Raw genomic sequence first — 21,117 nt, 5'->3', positions numbered from 1 at the left:
TAGAGCTTAAATTCTATACAATAAAAAATTAGTAAAGAAAGATAATGTTTGGATATATAAAGTTTATCCTTAATACTAATTATAAATTCTATCGGTAAATTCAGAAACAAACAAATTAATGCATTGATTTTTTTGGCAGAACATTTTGTAAAAGATAAAAGAAAGAAAAAAATGAGTAAGTAAAAGAATGGAAAAAGAAATACCACCAAAAAAGGAAAGGTGGAGTAGCTATGTTAACAGCAAGGAAACATTGGACAGGTCTTCCAAACAGAAAATCAACAAAGAAACATCAGGCGCTGTGGCTCAAGCCTGTAGTCCCAGCACTTTGGGAGGCCGAGATGGGCAGATCACGAGGTCAGGAGATCGCGACTATCCTGGCTAAGATGGTGAAACCCCCTCTCTACTAAAAAAAAAAAAAAAAAAAAAAAAAAAAAAAAAAAAAAAAAAAAAAAAAAAAAAAGAAACATCAGACTTAATCTGTACTATAGACCAAATGAACCTAACAGATATTTACAGAACATTTCATCCAATGGCTGCAGAATATGCATTCTTTTCCTCAGCACATGGATCATTCTCTAAAGCCACAATGTTAGGTCACATGACCATATGTTAGGTCACGATACAAGTCTTAAAACATTCAAAAAAATGGAAATAATATCAGGCATCTCTGATCACAATGGAATAAAAATAGAAATCAATAACAAGAATTTTGGAAACTATACAAATACTTGGAAATCAAACAATATGTTCCTGAATAAGCAGTGGGTCAATGAAGAAACCAAGAAGAAAATTGAAAAATTTATTGAAACTAATGATAATGGAAACACAACATACAAACACCTATAGGATACAGCAAAAGCAGGGAAGTTTATAGCTATAAACAGGGAAGTTTATAGCTATAAAGTTTAGTTATATATAAGTTTAGTTATTTAGTGCCTAAATAAAAAAAAGGTAAAACTTAAAATAAAGAACCCAACAATGAATCTTAAAGAACTAGAAAAGCAAGAGCCAGCTGAACTCAAAATTAGAGGAAGAAAAGAAATAATAAACACCAGAGCAGAAATAAATGAAATTGAAATGAAGAAAACAATACAAAATAAAATAAGTAAATAAAATAAAAAGTTGGTGTTTTGAAATGTTAAACAAAATTGACAAACCTTTAGCCAGACTAAGAAAAAAAGAGGGAAGATCCAAATAAATAAAACCAGAGATGAAAAGGAGAGATTACTACTGATACTGCAGAAATTCAAAGGATCATTAATGGCAACTATGAGCAACTATATGCCAATAAAGTGGAAAATCTAGACTAAATAGAGAAACTCCCCTACACATATGACATATCAAGACTGAACCATGAAGATAATCCAAAACCTGAGAAGACCAATAACAAGTAACAAGATTAAAGCTGTAATAAAAAGTCTCCCAGTAAAGAAAAGCCTGGGACCTGTTGGCTTCACTGCTGAATTCTACCAAATATTTAAAGAAGAACTAATACCAATCCTACTCACACTATTCTGAAAAATACAGGAGGAAGGGATACTTCCAAACTAATTTCACGAGGCCTGATACCAAAATCAGACAAAAGCAAATAAAAAAATACAGGCCACTATCTCTGATAAATATTGATGCAAAAATCTTCAACAAACTACTAGCAAATCAAATTCAACAACACATTAAAAACATTATTCATCATGACCAAGTGGGATTTATCCCTGGGATGGAAGGATGGTTCAACAATGGTGATATATAGTATCAACAGAATGGAGGACAAAAACCGTATGATCATTTCACTTGATGCCGAAAAAGCATTAGATAAAGTGCAACATGCCATCATGATAAAAACCTTAAAAAACGGGTATAGAGGGAACATACCTCAACATAATAAAACCCATATATAAAAGACTCACAGCTAGTATCATACCAAATGGGGAAAAACTGAAAGTCTTTCCTCTAAGATCTGAAACATGACAAGGATGCCCATAGTTACCATTGTTATTCAACATAGTACTGCAAGTCCTAGTTAGAGCAATCAGACAAGAGAAAGAAATTAAGGGCATCCAAATTGGAAAGGAAGAAGTCAAATTACCCTTGTTTTCAGAGGATTTGATCTTGTGTTTGGAAAAGCATAAATATTTCACAAAAAACTGTAAGAACTGATAAATTCAGTAAAGTTGCAGGATACAATGTCAACATACAAAAATCAGTAGCATTTCCATATGCCAGCATTGGGCAATCTGAAAAAGAAATTTAAAAATAATTCCACTTACAATAGTCAAACATAAAATTAAATACCTAGCAATTAACTCAACCAAAGAAATGGGAGATCTCTGTAATAAAAACTGTAGAACACTGATGAAAGAAATTGAAGAGGACACCAAAAAAAATGGAAAGATAGTCCATGTTCATGAATTGAAAGAATGAATATTGTTAAAATGTCCATACTGCAAAAAAGCAATGTACAGATTCAATGCAATACTTATCAAAATAAAAAAAAAATTCTTCACAGAAATAGAAAAAAGAATCCTAAAATTTATATGGAGCCACAAAAGACCCAGAATAGCCAAAGCTATCCTAAGCAAAAAGAACAAAACTGGAGGAATCATATTACCTGACTTCAAATTATACTATAGAACTACAGTAATCAAAAGAGCATGGTATTGCCACAAAAACAGACACATAGATGAATGGAAGATAACTGAGAACTCAGAAACAAATCCACACACCTAAAGAACTCATTTTCCACAAAGGTGCCAAGAACATACACTGTGGAAAAGACAGTCTCTTCAAGAAACGGTGCTGGGAAAACTGGATATCCACACGCAGAAGAATGAAACTAGATAGCTATCTCTTGCCATATACAAAAATCAAATCAAAATGTATTAAAGACTTAAGTCTAAGACCTCAAACTATGAAACTACAACAAGAAAATACAGGAAAAAGTCTCCAGGACATTGGTCTGGGCAAAAAATTCTTAACTAATACCCCACAAGCAAAGGCAATCAAAGCAAACAGGAACAAATGGGATCATATCAAGTAAAAAGTGTGTGCACAGCAAAGGAAACAGTCTACAAAGTAAAGGTGCAATGGGAGAAAATATTTGCAAACTACCCTTTTGACAAGAAATTAATAACCAAAATATATAAGGAGCTCAAACAACTCAATAGGAAAAAATCGAATAATTTGATCAAAACTAAGACAAAGATTTGAATAGACATTTCTCAAAAGAAGATACACAAATGGCAAACAGGAATGTGAAAAAGTACTCAATGTAGTTGATCATCAGGGAAATGCAAATCAAAACTAAAATGGGATATTATCTCACTTCAATTAAAATGGCTTATATCCAAGTGACAGGCAATAACAAATGCTGGCAAGAATGTGAGGAAGAGGGAATTCTTGTACACTGTTGATGGGAATGTAAATTAGTACAATCACAGTGGAGAACAATTTGGAGATTCCTCAAAAAACTAAAAATTGAGCTACCATATGATCCAGCAATCCCACTGCTGGGTATATACCCCAAACAAAGGAAATCAGTATTATCAAAGAGATATCTGCACTCCCATGTTTGTTGCAGCACTGTTTACAACAGCCAAGATTTGGAAGCAACCAAAGTGTTCATCAACAGATACATGAATGAAGAAAATATGGTACATATACACAGTGGAGTACTAATCAGTCATAAAAAAGAATGAGATCTAGTTATTTACAACAGCACGGATGGAACTGGAGATCATTATGTTAAGTGAAATGGGACAAGCACAGAAAGACAAACATCACATGTTCTCACTTATTTGTGGAATCTAAAAATCAAAACAATTGAACTCATGGAGATAGAGAGTAGAAGGATGGTTACCAGAGACTGGGAAGGGTAACGGGTGGTGGGGGAGAGTGGGGATGGTTATCAGGTAGAAAAAAAGAATGAATAAGACCTATTATTTGATAGGACAGCAGGGTGACTATAGTCAATAATAATATAACTGTATAATTAAATTGTCTGTAACACAAAGGATAAATGCTTCAAATAATGGATACCCCATTGTACATGATGTGATTATTACACTTCGCATGTATCAAAACATCTCATATACCCCGTAAATGTATACAACTACTAGGTACCCAGAAAGGTTTAAAAAAAATTTAAAAGACCCAGCAAAAAAAAAAAATTTTACATTCAAAAAGATAAAAAGAGTTCCTAAAATTGTAAAATATGTACCTATTCTAGACTTGTATGTACATACTAACAATGCCTCAAGTATACAAAGCAAAAATTGTCAAAAGTGTAAGAATTTGACAAATCCATAAATATAGTGGGAGATTTTAACTCTCTCGGTAACTGATAGGTCCAGCAAACAAAAAACTTAGGAATAGAGAAGATTTAAACAACACAATTAAATTTAATGAACAGAACACTACATGCAAAAATTAGATACACAGTCTTTCCAGGCACACATAAAACATTAGTTGATCATGTTCTCTGGGACATAAAACAAGTTTCAACAAACATTAAATAATCATTATCACATAAGCAATATTGTCTCTTAAATGGAAAACAATAACAAAACGTTAAGCTAAAACACAGCTATATACAATGACTTAGTTTCTAAATACTGTCTCCATAGAGAAATGAATAATGGGGTAGGAAGTAAAAGACAAGCCTGAAAGTAAGGAAGTAAAAAAATTTTAAAGTAAGTAAAATGTGTGTTTAAGAATGATGAGACATGTCAAAAGACAGGTGAGCCAACTTATATGGGCAGCCAGTCACTAAATCTGAGACAATTTGGGTATTAAAATAAATAAGAACAACAGGGTATTTTAAAAATAAAGTAAAAATCTATGTGTCCAAAGTAATTAATAAATAAATAAATGGAGAAAAAGCTCTACCTTGATGTAGAATATAAACTAATAAATGTAATAAAAATGATGGAGTTTGAAAATCACCATTTTGCATTCATCATAGCAATATCTGATTCAGTCAAGAATTATCAATGGATTTGAAAACTAGGGGATGATAGTTAATAAGGAACAGGATATTTACATAGTCTCAAAGTATCCCCAGCAAAATCATTAATTATAAAGAGGAAAATTGTAACCGCAAAGTGGATTAATCTAGCAACTATTCACAATGTTAACCAAGTAATCAAAGTTAACTTTACTACTAGAGGGTCAAACCAGCATCATGTGCCACCAATATGATGCCCTGAGAACAACACTTTACTTCTGTGGTGCTTTTGCTAATATGCGTACTCTAAATAATGGGGAAATGGCACATAAATTTAAATTAAAGGACAATCTATGAAATAAGTGTCCTGTATTTACACAAGTGCCAATTGCCAATGTGTGATATTGTGATATATATATTGATTTTTGTCCATGGTTCCTGGCTCATAACTCCCAAATCTCTTGTTATTTCCTAAGTGACTAAAATAATAAGCATATCTTTTGTTAAAGTATTTGGTCTTTTGTCTTTGGTTCCTGAAGCAGCTTTGAAATAGCTTCAGAGAAATAAAAGTGAGAGACAGTCTCTCTCTCTCTCTCTCTATATATATATATGTATGTTTATATATGTATAATGTTGGGGCACTTTAGGATTCAGAAAATAGAATCTCTCTCTTTCTCCTGCCCTCCTTTTACCTGCTTTTTTTTTCTCCCAAAGGTAAGCCGTAGAAACTAAAAATACACTCTAATCTTCACCCGGCTTTCTGTCTTGGAGCTGGATGTAAAGAAATTCTCTGACCTATCTAGTTTGACTGTGGGTCATAAGACCCCCATTTCAGAAAGAGTCCTGCCTCATACCCAGGAGGAAGGAATGCTGCACAAAGAAGCCAAGAAGAATCTGAACAGGCAAGCCTTGCTGGGTTTCTCCACCAAGACTATTGGTATTAGATCATACCCTTTAGCCCAGTCACATTTCTACATGGCTGTTTATGCTTCATTAGTGCCTATCGAATGAAGTCTTCATAAAAAGCACAAGAGGACAAAGTACAACTGAATTTGTGGAGGATTGTAGAAAGGTGAAAAATAACTCATCCACATGCCAGGAGGGTGGCACACCCCAACTCCACAGGAATGGAAGCTCCCGTACTCAGTACCCTTCCAGACCTCACTCTATGTCATCTGGCTGTTTATATGTAGTCTTTAAAATATCCTTTATGAATAAAGGGGTAAATGTAAGTAAGTGTTTCCCTGAGTTCTGTGTGTTTTTCTAGCAAATTATTTGAGCCTAAAGAGAGGGGTTGCGCGAAACCTAACTTGAAGCAGGTCAGTTAAAAGTTCCAGAGGCCCAGATTTGAAACTGATGTCTAAAGTTGAGGCAGTCTCGTGGGACTAAGCCCTCAGTCTGTGGGATCTGATACTTTCTGCAGGGAGATAGCTTCAGAACTGAATTGGATTGGAGAACACCCAGCTGGTGTACACTGCAGAATTGTTTACTTGCTTGTTGGTGAGAAGAAATCCCAATACATTTGGTCACAAGTTTTCTGTGTTGGTTGTTGTGGTACAAGAGCCAAAGAAAAACTGTTTGTTTTCCACACAATCAGCGTCAGAAGTGGGGTTGTGAGAATATAATGACAGAAGCTGAGTTTGTTTTTCTACACACATAAAAGACAAAGAAAGGTCAAGGAATTATTCCACATTAAAAACTGGAGAGACATGACAAGTAAACGTAATGCATCATCTTGGATTAGCACTTTGACCAAGGAAAGAAAATAACCATAAAAGACATTATTGGGACAACTGATAACATTGGACTATGGCGTAGATTATAATATTGAAACAATGTCAAATTTCTTGATTGTGACACATTTACTGAGGATGTATAAGAGGAAATCATCACTCTGAGGAAATACATACTGACATATTAAGAGGTAAAGGAGAATGGTATTTACAAATTACTATCAAATACGAGAAGGAGAAGGAGAGGAAGAGAAAAACAGAATGATAAGGCAAACGTGATAAAATGTTAATTGGTGAATTTGGGTAAAAGGCACTTTGGGAGTTCTTTGTAATATTCCCAGTTTTTCAAGTGTGAAATTAAATAAAAATAAAAATTTTAAAAACACAAATATGAAATTCAATAATAACTACATCAATATCAATAACCACACTTTTTCTATGTATTTAATGAAAGAAAATGTTTTCTATTGCCAAATTCTGTTGGGATGAGCAGCCAATGTATAATTTTTGTATCTTGTTATAAGAAGGATTAAAAAAAATTAAAGCAGGTCAAAATGGCTGGCAAGCAGGCCGTTTCAGCATCAGGCAAGTGGCTGGATCGTATTCAAAAATGGTATTACAATGCTGCAAGATTCAATAACCTGAGGTTAATGTGAGATGATACAATATATAAGGATGAAGATGTAAAACAAGCCATAAGAAGGCTTCCTGAGAACCTTTATAATGACAGGATGTTTCACATTAAGAGGGCACTGGACCTGACCATGAAGCATCAGATCTTGCCTAAAGAGCAGTGGACCAAATACAAAGAGGAAAATTTCTACCTTGAACTGTATCTGAAAGAGGTTATTCGGGAAAGAAAAGAAAGAGAAGAATGGGCAAAGAAGTAATCAAGTAGTTGAAGTCTGTGGATGCAGCTGTTATGAAGATGGTTAAATCTGAAACAAACAATGTTAAGAATTATTTGGTCTGCAGATGTTTTACTTTAAATAAATGTCTATTGTAATGGCTGGAGTTTTTGAATTCCAAACCTTATACTGAGTAACTACTGAATCCATTTACTGTTAAATTTTTTTTCCAAACTTTCAAGATATTTTCAGTCGTGTTTAAGTGCTTTCTGGGGCTCAGAGCCCACTTTATCAGTTTTCCTCACTGGTTAGATAGCCTGTCAGTTTATGGAAGGATATAACTTCCGTAAGTTACATCCTTATGGAAGCTACTAAATAAAAGAAGGGGGTATGCATCCCCTAGTTTGCCAGGATTCAGAAACAGCCTCTTCACTGCTATCTGAATAGATTTGTTTTTGCATCCTATCATTTAAAAAGAAATTATATATGCACCCTAACATAGGTATACTTAAGTAATATATATACTCCTGTGCTAACATGTAGACTAGAAAACAAAAAGTAGACACTAGAAAAATAGAAGTACAAAGATAAATCATACTTGTCCCCATATCCCAGTGACTTGTCACAATGTGACCTGAGCACTTTATAACAATCATTTCCAAAGTGGAAAAGTCACTGGGATATGGGTATCCTTGTTGGATACTAATCAGTTAAAAGTTTTAAGATTGTAAGGTAATTTTTAAAAATATAAATTAGAATCATTAGCCAGGTGCGGTGGCTCATGCCTGTGGTCCCAGTGCAGTAGGAGGCTGAGGCGGGTGGATCTCCTGAGGTCAGGAATTCGAGACCACCCTGGCCAACATGGTGAAACCCCGTCTCTACGAGGGATGCGGAAAATTGGCAGGGTGTGGTGGTGGGCGCCTGTGGTCCCAGCTGCTCGGGAGGCTAGGACAGGAGAACTGCTTGACCCCGGGGGGTGGCAGTTGCAGTGGGCCTAGATCGCGCCACTGCACTTCAGCCTGAGCGACAGTGGCTCCATCTCAAAAAGAAAGAAAAAATTAGAATTATTCAATGTTGTCATCATTTCCACTCCTAAATTCTGAAATGCTTTCTTTGGTGGAGCTGAGAGTCTGGAGCCACAGCTAGTAGAGAAGGAACAGTAGGACCTGCAGCCTCCCTGGTTTTCCAGGACAAGTCATTGCTGTGTGCGGCAGGAATGCCTTACACCTCAAATAACAAAACGGTGTGAAAAACAAATTTGAGTTACATTTAAAATTTGTAAAGCAATGAGAAATGTGTGTATCATAAAGAGCATCTTTAAATTTTAGCTAAAATACTAAGCCTCTTAAGTTCCCTAAGAATCCCACCCCCCCTTTTTTTTTGCTAGTCAGATTATTTTTCTAAACCTATCTTGAAATCATGTCAATTTTCTTCTGTCTGGTTCAAGATGACTAGATCATTTGATAATGGTTTTGCTCAGGTCACACTGTGACAAGGTTTTAGTGTAGTCCTACTTTGCAGAAGGAGGCAGAGAAGATGGACTGTCTAGAATCCCCTTTAAAAGCATTTGTCTATTCAGAAAATTTTCCTGAGTAGATCTCTCCAAAGGTTCTTTTAATTGTGATTTCAAGATCACTTTTGCAGGACTCTGGTCTATTTGTTCAGACATCTACCTTGCACAATTACAAGGAGACTAGAACTGAGGCATCTCAAAGAGCACTGTCAAGGTATGTACGGAGCTGGGTGGGTGGAGGGAGGCTGGGTTCTGACCCTAGATACCATGCTTACGAATGCGGTTAATGTTTAAAGCAAGTCTAAGGGCACTGCTGAAGGACAGGGGAACAAATAGAATGGACTAAGATTGAGGTATAGCGGAACCCCCAAGCTATCCACCTGCTCAAGGTAAAAAGTGTGGTATTACGTAGGGCAACCTCTGATTTTGTGAAAGTTCTTCCTAAAGCCAAAGTGAATGCCTATTCTATGTCTCCAGATTACTTCACTCTTCTAAATGAGAACAAGTGTGCAAAAGTTCTTTGAACACTAAATCAATGTTTTGTATTCATTATAAATTACAGTTATCGTCCTGCTTGTTATGAAGACTAAGAAAGTAGATCTAGTATTTTGCTCACATAGGTGAATGGGTGAGAATTTGTTAATCCATCAGTGAAGTCCTTTCATTTGAAAGAGAGGGCCTTTCTATTATCGAAAGCTGTCCTGTGTGAAAAATCACCATGAGAGTGCCTGAAACACACAAGCTTGTCGTCCTGTAGACAGAATGGTAGAGTGATTCAGAGCTAATTCTGGGTTAGACTGCACAGGTCTGAATCTATTTGCTAACTGTGTAGTGCTTTAGGAATACAATTTAACCTCTCTGTGCTTCCGTTTCTTTGGCCCTAAGATAGAGCTAATGATAGAAACCTACTTTACACAGTTGTGAAAATTAACTGACTACATGTCAAGCACTAACAGTCTCTGGCACATAGTATACATAATGTAAATTATGTGATGAGAAGTGAGAAAGAATAACTTGGGAAAATGCTGAATATCATCAAAGTTGAATAGCTAACCAGTAGCTAAGGTCCAAGGTCCCCTCTCTTCCTTCTATGTGGCACTCTTGTTTCTGGTCCGTCTACTCCCCTTGGGTGTCACCTGCTTGAGTGAAGTACCTGTTGGAGATGAGAAGAGTGTAACTGGATCTGCATGATAGCTTTGATTAGGATGGAGCTAAGACTTGGCTATCTCCCTGTTTTGTGTTTTGGATGGGTGACATTTTAAAACTGCCAACATTAAAATCCTGCTAATTTGCTTTGTACAGTTTATAATGTTTGATATCTTTTATTGTTTAAAGTTTGAGACTGGTTTTGAATATACGGTTTTCCTACATCTTGAAGAAGTATATGTTTGTACTCTGAAGTGGTCTATGTTCTGTTTTTCTATTTTACTATACTTTACGAAAAACAGATGGCTGGCTTACGTTCACTGTTGTAATGCACTACCTAGCATCACTCAGCTTTCCTGTTGTCAAGGTGTAGGAAGCAGCATAAGGGATGTTGGGACTTCAGACTCCCAATTGCCAACTCTGGTCCTAGTTCCAGATTCCATGGAAATATTTGGTATCATTCCTGCACTGAGCTATCATGGTCTGAATATTTATGTGATGCTCTACAAGTGGTACCAAAATGTTAGTGATGGAATTTTCACTAATGGGACCTTTTCTTGTTTTTAAATTCTAGAATCTTAATACATCCAAAGTGTACATTTTGGTAATTATTTCATTTAGCTATTTACTTTAAGGACTCTCTTTGAAAGCATTAACTCTGCACTAATTTTGACTTATGAAAAGATTCAGCAGTAAGAATAAAAACTTGGCCAAAGCCCAAAGTAATAATCCTTCACAAATAGGATGGAGTTTTAAAAATATGGGCATCCTGTGTGTAGCTTTGAAAATAACCAAAGTACTTGGAATTAAAAAGTTAGGTGAACATAAAAATTGGCATAACCAAATCCTTGACAGACTGATGGATGAAAAGCAGATGGGTTTACACTGTATGGGATGAGGCATGGATTTTAGGAAGGATAGCATCAGAGAGGGATGGTTAGAAAGTGAACAAGACACATTGCTCTTTGGAAAACAAGTCCCTTTAAGGCATGAAATTCTGCCACTAGGTGGCGATGCCCTATAACTTTACAATTTAGGATACATCACACCAGCACTATGGAAGATTTCTCCATTTAGCACCCCACCAACTCTCTCTCCTCCTTCATTTTTCAGGATGACAACACCTTAGAGGTTTATGGCCATTAGGAGACCTTACTACTAAGCTACATACTGATGTAATGAAATCTAATATATGTTTTGCAATGAATTATGAGTTATTTAGTTTCAGGATTTTATTACTTCAATCAGTTATGACCATATTTCCTTTTATATGATTGCTCACTCTTTAAACATACCAGATGACTATATAAGGAACACATAATAAAGTCTATAGATATAAAAAAAATTAAAGAAGAAAAAAAGATAAAATTAAACTAGAATGGGAGTAATGATTTCATAATATAATTTTTAAAAAAGGAATCCCATATGATTCGAAATTGAAAAAAAAACCCATGGGTCAAAAAAATTATAAGAGGAATTTAAAAATAATAAATGTTGAATGATAAAAATACTATATATAAAAGCCTGTGAAATATTTCTAAAGTGGCAGAAGAAAATTTATAGTTCTAAATTCTTATTTTACAGAAGAACATTGAAAATTAAGAAGCTAAAGATCCAACTCAATAAATTAGAAAAAGAACAACAAAAGCAAAGTAGAAGAAAGTTCAATATAAAAATAAAAGTCAAAATGATTAAAATAGGAAACAAAATATCCAATGATGAGGCTTGATGAAAGCAAAAGCAAGAAATACATTAGAAAATTGATAACTGTAATTTATCTCATGGTCACAGTGTGATATTAATGGTGAAAAAAAGGATATGAACATGGCAGTACCTATAGACGGGAAAAAACTTCATAATATTTGTAATAAAACCTCTCAGCAAGCTAGGAATGTAACAAAAGTTTTTAACTTGAGAAAGACAATCTACTAAAAAAGGTGAAACTTTTGTAGAATTTAGGAACAAAATAAGGAAATCCTCTACCAATGCTATTGTTCCTCTTTGTACTGAAGATCCTAGCTAGCACAGTAATACAAGCTAAAGAAATATTGGAAAGAAACTGTCATGATTCAAAATATAATTAATTAACAGATAATCCAAGAAAATCTATAAATTATTAGAATAAATAGAATTTAGGAAGGTTACAGCATATAAAATCAATATACAAAAATATTAATCATATTCCCATTTACTAGAAGCAATTAGAAGATATAGTTAAAAAGATGGCATATTTCACAGTAATAATAGAAACTATAAGGTAATTACAAGTGAATCTAACAAAGCATTTCTTCAGATTACACTATTATTATGAATATGTTTTCATATAATGTAGAATACAGTTTCAATTTTATCATTTGCTGCTATCTTTTTATGTTTTGTTTGGCTACTTTTAAATGTGTCAAAACCAACTATTTTTTTTCTCTTCTTCCTCTGAATAATTTTTGGTAAAGAGATTACCTTAAAAAGCACAACTTCCAGGTGTAGGACATCAGAAAAAGCAGGGTAGCATTGTAAATAGTCTTCATTATTTTCACCAAGTGAACTATTATATGAATGCACCAGGGAAATGGAGTCATACTGCAATCACTCAGACTGAAAAATAATAAAAAATATTGTGACATCATTTTTTCTGTTTTTGTCCATCTCTTTGTCCCCTGGTCTCCTCAAATCATTATCCTTCCCCTACCTCAATTTCAATGATATATTCCTATAAAACAGTTGTATACAAAGTTTTAGAAGGGACGTATTATATAGCAGTTTGGAGCATAAACTCTGGAATCAAATGTTCTGGGTTCAAAGCTCAGCTCAGCCACTTTGTGCTGTGTAACTTGTGGCAAGTCATATGACTTCCCTTGGCCTATACAAACTTCTCTAGTAGAGTTATGATTAAATAAATGATAACATGCAAAGCCCTTTAGAAAACTGGCACATAAATCTTTAGTAAATATTGGCTATTATTACAATTTTCAGTGATTTGAATCACTTGGAGGGGAAATTACGTAGTTCTTGCACTTATTGTTTTGTTCTTTTATTTTCTTTTTTCTTTATATATTTTTTAATTGTTTATTTATTTATTTTTTGTCCAGAGTCCTGCTGTGTCACTGAGGCTGGAGTGCAGTGGCACGATCTCAGCTCACTGCAACCTCCACCTCCTGGGTTCAAGCGATTCTCCTGCCTCAGCATGCCGAGTAGCTGAGATTACAGGCACACACCACAATGTCCGGCTAATTTTTTTTTTTTTTACTTTTAGTAGAGACGGGTTTCGCCATATTGGCCAGGCTAGTCTCGAACTCCTGACCTCAAGTGATCTGCCCACCTCGGCGTCACAAAGTGCTGGGATTACAGGCGTGAGCCACTGTGCCTGGGGCTGCTCTTTTGTTTTCTATCTGCGCAATATTCTCCCTACACCCTGCAACCCTCCACTCCACTACCCCTTTGAATAGAGTTTGTAAACATGTGAGCAGTAAAGCTGTATGGAATCACAGGGAGATGCTTTCAAGTAAAATAGAGCTCTATTTTTTTTTTCTAGGCATTACCAACGAACCCAATGTGTAAAACTTCTTTGGTCACCAATGTTGTCCCATCATTCATTGATTTATTTATTGAAATATCTGTTTCACTCCTATTATGTACTAGGCCTTGGCCATCCATCCCCTATATCTCTCAGAATAATTCCTACCCATTGCAAGGGCTTCATAAAGGTTTACTGCAAGAATGAAAAAAAGATGCTTCTCTCCTTTGAATTAAAAGGATTTATAAAACTTGGGTCAGATTCAGTTTTATATTTTGCATTCTATAAAGTTCATCTAAATATCAGAGATTCCTTTTCTGATAGTAAGAATAGGAATCTTAAAATACAAATAGTATCGCTTGATGGATATTGGAATGAAGTATATGCTCAGCATAACATTTAAGGCCCTGAAGCACTTTATCTTCACCTCCTAAGTCCTTCTTGTAGATTCAAAATTATAGCCAAGCTGTTTCCAGAAGAACTCTGCCTTTTCTCTGGAAACCCTCAGACTGAAAAGCATTCCCTGCCCCTCCACATGGCAGATGTCACTCAACCTTTAAGGCCCACCCAAAGTTCCTCCTTCTTTTTTTTTTTTTTTTTTTTGAGACGTAGTTTTTTGCTATTGTCTCCCAGGCTGGAGAGCAATGGCGCGATATCGGCTCACTGTAACCACTGCCTTCCAGGTTCAAGCGACTGTCCTGCCTTAGCCTCCAGAGCTGCCGATATTACAGGCGTCTACCATCACGCCTGGTTAATTTTTCTAACTTTAGTAGAGACGAGGTTTCGCCCTGTTGGCCAGGCTGGTCTCGAACTCCTGACCTGATCGCTCGCCTCAGCATCCCAAAATGCTAGGATTATAGGCGTGAGCCACCGAGTCTGCCCCACCCCCTCCTTTTTGATAGCTCATGATTACTACCAGGCAGTGACTTGTCCATCCTCCATCCTTCCTGAATACCTTGAACAAGCAAACATTATGGCACTTGGATTTGGCTATCACATTGTTGCTTTTAAAAAAAAAATTATTCAACTCTCCTGCCTTACACAGAGAAAGACATACACTTCGGAAGGCTGGCCTTCAATAGATGCTTGTTACTGGTCTTGAACCAGGTATTTTTTTTAAATAAAAAATTTCTCCAAGGCACGCAAAAGTAGAGAGAATAATATAATAAATCCCCACATACACACCATCCAGCTTTAAATTATCAACTCATGAACATTTTTATTACACCTTCCCTCCACCTTGGCACCAGTGACTGACTTTCAAGCAAATCAGAAGATTCAAGTCTATTTCTTAGAAAATGTAACTACAAGTAATTCATCTAAAATATTAAAAATAATTATTTAACGTCATTAAATATCCATCATTTCACACAAGCGTATTTTGTGAAAGAGCTGCTTAATCCCTGCATGTTATTCTTTCTATTTTGAAATCATGGAAAAAACAGGGAAAGGGGGAAGGATATCTGTGAGAATGCATAAATAAGTTTCAAAGAGCCTAGATGCCCTAGATGAGAAACAATCTGACCTGGTTTAGGGTGGGAGAAATTTATTTCTCTACTTCTCCGGAGGAGGAGGGTGCGACTTCAGGCCGGCTGATGCAGGAGGAGGTGCGGAGGGTAGAGTGGTACTACCTCCGTTGGGAGTTCCTTCCGGATAATCCCAACGCGGAGCGAGGAGGCAGCGCTTTTTTGGAGGCTTGGCTTCCCGTGCGTTTCCAGGTGGGAGAGTGGATCTCCCGGAGGCACAAGGTTGGTCTCCCATAAGGATTATAGAAACGGGGCGTCAGTTTTCTCCGGTGGGCCCTGGCAAAGCCAAGAGACCTGAGATGGCGGCGGGTCCCCTCCAGGCACAGAGCTGGCTTCCTCCTGTTTCGCTCTTACCGTATTTCCTGTATCCTGAGACGTACATCCCTTCTCCGCCTCCACCCCTCCTCCCTACCCCATTCTATTTTAACGTTTCTATTAGGATGGGTGTTAAAAACCGATGTTGTTATTTAATATAGTGTTTTTCCATCGCACCCCACCCCCACCAAATGTAAATAAACTTATTGAGAATTTAATATAATTTATGCAATTTTAAGATGAGAAGAAATTCAAGTTTACCTTTAAGTGGTAAACTCTGAATGGCCTATATGTGTGGGAGGGACGCGGGGGTGGGCGGTAACCAAAGAAATTACTGAAGAGCTTTACAAGCCAGCTGCAGATGCACATCACAGAGCTATGAAAATAGCTACAAACATTTAAAAAGAAATATACAAACATTTAAAAAGAAATATGCAAACATGTAAGTTGACTAGAGTGCAGAATAGCACACTAGCACTAACCATGGAAATTGAATGTGGAAAACGAATTCACCGTATGTCATAGAATCTAAAATCATTTTTTCTTTATTTTTTAAGCAAATTTGTAATTTTTGAAGGCTTACTATATTTTTCCCCAAATTTGAATATCTGGGAAATCTCTGCGACCTAACAATTGATGGTACACTATGCTTTAGTTGGCAGCTTTTTTTTCCTTTCTTGTAGGTATGGAAAATAATGACCCATCTTACCATTGATGATATGTTATATTCTATGATTTATGGTAACCAGAAGAAAGTACCACGTGTCTCAGAAGAAAAGGCTTCTGGAACTTCTTAGACCTTCATTATTAAAATAGTCTACACATCCGTCTCCTTTCAGCTATGGACAAACTAGATCACACTTTTTCAGCTTTGTCCTCAGTGTTTTTTGTTTGTTTGTTTTTTGTTGTTTTAAATGGAGAGAGCTTAGTCCTTAATGCCAGAGTAGAAGTGCCTATTAAACTCTGCTGTTTACAAGCTCTGAGCTCTTTAAGTAATTATTTAAATTCCTGGAACTTTGGTTTCCAGGCCATAATTTTTTTCCTTGCAAAAGTGTTTCCATAACCAGGGATAATACATGTAAAGCATTTACTACTATAACTATCTCTTATCTCCACCCTTCTACCTTCTTCCAAGTAACCAGCACAGCCCTTTACACAAATTAGGTACTCTAAAAATTTGGGAAATAAATGACCCCGTTTTGTACCAAATGCTACTAATAAAGACAGAAAAGTCAGATGTAGCTGTAGCTTAATGAAAAGATGTGAGGGAGGTATTGAGAGAGGCAATATTTTAGAGCTAGAAGAGTAGTTGGAACTAGACATGCTGATGTGGGAGTCAGCAACATAGAGGTGATAGTTAAAGATAAGAGAATGGATGATATTCCCAAGAGAAAATCTAAAGAAAAGATAATTGAGCTAAAAACAGAATATTGAGTAATTAGAGACAGATAGAAGAAAAGAAGTCTGCTGCAAATGCTGAGAAAGAGTGGTCAAAGTCAGCAAAGAAGATTCTAACCCAGTTTCTCAACCTTGGTGCTATTGACATTTGAGCCCAAATCAATCTTTGTAGTGGTGGCCAGAGTTTACCATTTAGCAATGTCCTAAGCTAAGCCTCTACCTGCTATATGCCAGTACTACTCCATACTCCTCGAGTTGTGATAACCAAAAAGATTTCCAAACATTGCCAGATGTCCCCTGGGGTACACAATTGTCCCCAGTTGAGAACCATTGGTCTATCCTTAATCCACCAAATTTGCTCCTTTCCTAGTTTTTTCTTTTTTCTTTCATCTCAGTGAAATGTTATGCCTTCCACTCAGATATACAAGTTAGACCTTGGAGTCTTCATTATTAGAAACTGAAGAATATTTTATTATTTATTAAAGTAAATGAAGTAACAATTTCACAGTCTTTTTACATAGGTCTCTAAATCTTCAAGACTAAAGACATTAAGAGTTGCGATTAAGTTGTTCAGTAGCGATAATTTTAGCAAATTTAGAGAAATATGTGCCTAGTTAGTAAAGTAACAGGAATTAAAAATTTTATCAACTCCAGCTAGGTTTAATTTATGGTAAACATTTGACTTGAGGTGAAAACAGTCCCAACTTAGAGCTGCTTCTATCAACATGGACAATTTATACCACAATTAGATTTATTTATTTATTTGTTTGTTTTTATACTTTGTGGTAAAGCATACATAATATAAACTTTACCATCTTAACATTTTTAAAATGTACAGTTCAATAGGGTAAAGTATATTCTCATTGTTGTACAACCAATCTCCAGAACTTTTCCATACCTATCAAACAACTCTCCATTTTACCCTCCTTCCAGCTGCTGGAAATCACCATTATACTTGCAACTGGAATTTTGTTTGTTTTCATTATATTAAAAAGGAGACCTAAAACCTTTGTTATTCCAGGTTTCAAAACAGGTTTTCTTCCCATCATCTTCACGTTAAACATTTTTTCAACATCAATGAATCAGCTGAATGTGAATCATGAAGCCAGAAGAGGGCACTGTTAGGTTGAAGGAACATAGAGGCCTGTTTGAGAAGTGCTATAGCTCCAACTCTCTTTCATAACTTACAATGCTCAAAAGATGACAATAGAAAATAAAACTAAACCCACCTCTGAGTGATAGTAAACTGTTTTCATTTAGTTTTTTAAATTGAGAAGTTGGTTGATTAATTTGATTTCTTTTGAAAATTAGCTTTTCTTTTTAAAATTTTTTTAATTTTTAAATTTTCTTATTTCTATAGGTGTTTTGGGGAACAGGTGGTATTTAGTTACATGAGTAAGTTCTTTAGTGGTGATTTGTGAGATTTTGGTGCACCCATCACCCGAGCAGTATACACTGAATCCAGTTTGTAGTCTTTTATCCCTCATGCCCCTCCCACCCTTTCCCTGAATCCCCAAAGTCTATTTTATCATTATGATGCCTTTGCATCCTCGTATCTTAGACCCCACTTATGAGTGAAAATATACAATGCTTGGTTTTCCACTCCTGAGTTATTTCACTTAGAATAATACTCTTTAGTTCCGTCCAGTTTGCTGCGAATGCCATTAATCCGTTTGTTTTTATGGCTGAGTTGTAATCCGTCATATATATATAACAATTTTGTTATCCACTCATGTGATGGGCATTTGGGCTGGTTCCATAGTTTTGCAATTGTGAATTGTGCTGCTATAAACATGCATGTGCAAGTATCTTTTTTATATAATGACTTTTCCTCTGAGTAGATAGGTAGTAGTGGGATTGCTGGATCCAATTGTATTTCTACTATTAGTTCTTTCAGGAATCCTCACACTGTTTTTTTATAGTGTTTATACTAGTTTACATTCCCTCCAGCATTGTAGAAGTGTTCCTTTTCAATGGCATCCACACCAACATCTATCTTTTTTTTTTTTTTTTATTATGGCCATTCCTGCAGGAGTAAGGTGGTATAGCATTATGGCTTTGATTTGCATTTTCCTGATCATGAGTGATGTTAAGCAGTTTTTTATGCTTGTTGGTCATTTGTATATCCTCTTTCGAGAACTGTCTATACGTTTCCTTAGCCCACTTTTTGATGGGATTGTTTGTTATTTTTTCTTATTGATTTATTTGAGTTCATTTTAGATTCTGGATATTAGTCCATTGTCAGATGCATAGATTGCGAAAACTGCCTCCCACTCTGTGGGTTGTCTGTCTACTCTGCTCACTCTTCCTTTTGCTGTGCAGAGGCTCTTTAGTTTAATAGTCCCACTTACTGTCTTGGTTTTTGTTTTAATAGTCCCACATATTATCTTTGTATTTAGTCCAACCTATTTATCTTTGTTTTTGTCACATTTGCTTTTGGTTTCTTGGTCATGAATTCTTTACCTAGGCCAATGTATAGACGGGTTTTATAGATGTTATCTTCTAGTTTTTCTTTTTTTTTTTTTTGAGACGGAGTTTTGCTCTTGTTGCCCAGGCTGGGATGCAATGGCGCGATATCGGCTCACTGCAACCTCTGCCTCCTGGTTTCAAGCGATTCTCTTGCCCGAGACTCCCAAGTAGCTGGGATTACAGGCATACGCCACCACCCTCGGCTAATTTGTATTTTTAGTAGAGATGGGATTTCTCCATGTTGGTCAGGCTGGTCTCAAACTCCCGACCTCGGGTGATCCACCCACCTTGGCCTCCAAGGTGCTGGGATTACAGGCATAAGCCACCGCACCCGGCCATCTTCTAGAATTTTTATAGTTTCAGGTCTTAGATTTAAGTCCTTGATCCATCTTAAGTAGATTTTTGTATAACCTGAGAGATGAGGATACAGTTCCACTTTCCTACATGTGGCTTGCCAATTATCCCAGAATCATTTGTTGATCAGGGTGTCCTTTTCCCACTTGATGTTTTTGTTTGCTTTATTGAAGATCAGTTGGGTGTAAGTATTTGGGTTTATTTCTGGATTCTCTATTCTGTTCCATTGGTCTATGTGCCTATTCTTATACCAGTACCATGCTGTTTTGGTGACTGTGGCATTACAGTATAGTTTGAAGTCAGGTAATGTGATGTCTCGGGATTTGTATTTTTTGCTTAGTCTTGTTTTGGCTATGTGGGCTGAATTGTTTTTTCTTTCTGTGAAGAATGTTGGTGTTATTTGGATGGGAATTGCATTGAATTTGTACTTGCTTGGGCAGTATGGTCATTTTCACAATATTGATTTTACCCATCCATGAGCCTGGGATGTGTTTCCATTTATTAGTGTCATCTATGATTTCTTTCAGCAGTATTTTGTAATTTTCCTTGTAAAGGTCTTTCACCTCCTTGGTTAGGTATACTTCCAAGTATTTTGTTTATTTATTTTGCAGCCTTTGTAAAGAGGGTTGAGTTCTTGATTTGGTCCTCAGCTTGGTCACTGTTGGTGTATAGCAAAGCTACTGATTTGTGTATACTAATCTTGTATCCTGAAACTTTGCTGAATTAATTTATCAGTTCTAGGAGCTTTTTGGAGGAGTATTTAGGGTTTTCTCAGTATACAATCATATCATCAGCAAACAGTGACAGTTCAACTCTCTCTTTACTGCTCTGGATGCCCTTTATTTCTTTATCTTGTCTGATTGCTCTGGCTAGGACTTTCAGTACTGTGTTGAATAGAAGTGGTGAGAGTGGGCTTGCTTGTCTTGTTCCAGTTCTCTCATGGAATGCTTTCAACTTTTCCCCGTTCAGTATTATGTTGGTTGTGGGTTTGTCATAGATGGCTTTTATTACATTGAGGTATGTCTCTCGTATGCCGATTTTGCTGAGGGTTTTAATCACAAAGATGTGCTAGATTTTGTCAAATGCTTTTCCTGCATCTATTGAGATGATAATGTGATTTTTGTTTTTAATTCTGTTTATGTAGTGTATCACATTTATTGATTTGCCTATGTTAAAGCATCCTCCTGCATCTTTGGAATGAAACCCACTTGATCATGGTGGATTATTTTTTTCACATGTTGCTGGAATCAGTTATCTACTATTTTCCTTCTTTCTTTCTTTCTTTCTTTCGTTCTTTCTTTCCTTTCTTTCTTTTTTTATAATTTTTATTATACTTTAAGTTCTAGGGTACATGTGCATAAC

The 21,117-nt window shown here is 35.9% G+C and overlaps 1 long non-coding RNA gene and 1 pseudogene across 2 annotated transcripts in view; one reads left to right on the top strand and one right to left on the bottom strand.

The window, feature by feature from the left end:
* LOC105524737 overlaps positions 1-15,575 on the bottom strand; it is an 83,665-nt gene extending 68,090 nt beyond the window's left edge. Inside the window, exons 1-2 of the long non-coding RNA XR_001003801.1 lie at positions 15,219-15,575; positions 12,640-12,774 (exon numbers count right to left, since the gene is read on the bottom strand). This is a non-coding gene — a long non-coding RNA (uncharacterized LOC105524737). The remainder of the gene's footprint in view (positions 1-12,639; positions 12,775-15,218) is intronic.
* Positions 7,230-7,705, top strand: LOC105524736 (annotated as a pseudogene). The gene has a single exon (XR_001003800.1). The product of XR_001003800.1 is annotated as a cytochrome b-c1 complex subunit 7 pseudogene (transcript).
* Positions 15,576-21,117: the final 5,542 nt, after the last annotated feature.

Source organism: Colobus angolensis, unplaced genomic scaffold, assembly GCF_000951035.1.
Source record: "Colobus angolensis palliatus isolate OR3802 unplaced genomic scaffold, Cang.pa_1.0 Scaffold505, whole genome shotgun sequence".
Classification (NCBI taxonomy): domain Eukaryota; kingdom Metazoa; phylum Chordata; class Mammalia; order Primates; family Cercopithecidae; genus Colobus; species Colobus angolensis.
Note: the sequence above shows the minus strand (reverse complement) of the source record. Positions and strands in the feature narration are given on the sequence as shown.